The sequence below is a fragment of the Lucilia cuprina genome, chromosome 5 (assembly GCF_022045245.1).
Source record: "Lucilia cuprina isolate Lc7/37 chromosome 5, ASM2204524v1, whole genome shotgun sequence".
Taxonomy (NCBI): Eukaryota; Metazoa; Arthropoda; class Insecta; order Diptera; family Calliphoridae; genus Lucilia; species Lucilia cuprina.
Window position 1 is genome coordinate 9,696,795 of NC_060953.1, and position 1,712 is coordinate 9,698,506.

General features: G+C 31.3%; 1 protein-coding gene across 1 annotated transcript in view; it reads right to left on the bottom strand.

Annotated features, from left to right (window-relative positions):
• Nucleotides 1–960: 960 nt before the first annotated feature.
• LOC111687514 (putative aldehyde dehydrogenase family 7 member A1 homolog) overlaps nucleotides 961–1,712 on the bottom strand; it is a 17,237-nt gene continuing 16,485 nt past the window's right edge. Inside the window, exon 4 of the mRNA XM_046951675.1 lies at nucleotides 961–979. The gene's annotated coding sequence lies outside the window, so the exon portion shown is untranslated. The remainder of the gene's footprint in view (nucleotides 980–1,712) is intronic.

The following is a 1,712-nucleotide window of genomic DNA, read 5'->3' on the forward strand; positions in this document are numbered from 1 at the left end:
TTCTGTTCTAGTTCTGTTCTAGTTCTGTTCTAGTTCTGTTCTAGTTCTGTTCTAGTTCTGTTCTAGTTCTGTTCTAGTTCTGTTCTAGTTCTGTTCTAGTTCTGTTCTTGTTCTGTTCTGGTTCTATTCTAGTTCTGTTCTAGTTCTGTTCTAGTTCTGTTCTAGTTCTGTTCTAGTTCTAGTTCTGTTCTAGTTCTGTTCTAGTTCTGTTCTAGTTCTGTTCTAGTTCTGTTCTAGTTCTGTTCTAGTTCTGTTCTAGTTCTGTTCTAGTTCTGTTCTAGTTCTGTTCTAGTTCTGTTCTAGTTCTGTTCTAGTTCTGTTCTAGTTCTGTTCTAGTTCTGTTCTAGTTCTGTTCTAGTTCTGTTCTAGTTCTGTTCTAGTTCTGTTCTAGTTCTGTTCTAGTTCTGTTCTAGTTCTGTTCTAGTTTTGTTCTAGTTCTGTTCTAGTTCTGTTCTAGTTCAGTTCTAGTTCAGTTCTAGTTCAGTTCTAGTTCAGTTCTAGTTAGTTCAGTTCTAGTTAGTTCAGTTCTAGTTAGTTCAGTTCTAGTTAGTTCAGTTCTAGTTTTAAATTTTAGTAAATTTTTTGTTATTACTAAGGACTACGATCTAGCATAAAACACCACATCGGATACTTTAAAACCAAAATTTCTGTTTAATTAATTTCCGTAATTAATTTCTGCAATTTAGGTTTGCAGCTTTTTATTACAACTCTTTGCTTTTTAACTAATCTACCGCCAAAAACGACATAAGCCACCCAGGATCAAAATTAAAACCACTTTATATCTTTGACTATAAACTGGTCTAAAGGGAGTGGATAAAAAAGCAAAACAGTTATTATTAAATGTTTGTTGGATGGTTTAGCGTCTTTATTAATTTTTTTTTTTTTTTGTAAAATGTAACATTTACATGCAATGTCATTAAAAGTTAATAAAATGAAAACATAGCGTACACAGAAAATAAACTTAAAACCTTAAGACAACAAACCTTAACAATTATTTGTTAATCCACAACAAAATCCACCTGTCCCCATTAAAAACAAAAGATTGTTTTTCCTGCGCTTAAGCTAAATACATGCCGCTAAAAGAACAGTCTGCCCCAAGATGTAGACAATAATAAGAAAACTTACCAAAACACGAAGATTCGTATTATGAGACATTATTGTAGAGCACTTTGCCTGAACGGGCAGACAAACAAATAAACAGAAAAACGTGGTCCGACTTAAAATATTTTAATGTTAATAAATGAAAATGAAACAAAACATGTTTTAAGAAACTGCCCAAAAATTTTGTTGTTCACTATATGAGTAACCACCTGCAAAACATCTTTGTATGAAATAAATGATAAACACGAAAATATTATGAAAAAAATCCAAACGTTTGATTGTAGTAAACATAAATATATACATGGCATCAGCAGAAAATATTCATACATATTGTTGTTCGATACGCTTGATGGACCCAAATTATTTAAGAAGAAAATGTAGAATCAACCAAAAAATAAAATATTTAAAGAATAATAAGAACATTGTTGTGAATCTCAAGCACAATGGGACTAATTGAGTAAAAAGCTCAAAGTATTTGGTATATTAATAATGAATTGGAACATAACTAGAACAGAACTAAAACAGAACTAGATCAGAACTAGAACAGAACTAGAACAGAACTAGAACAGAACTAGAACAGAACTAGAACAGAACTAGAACAGAACTAGAAC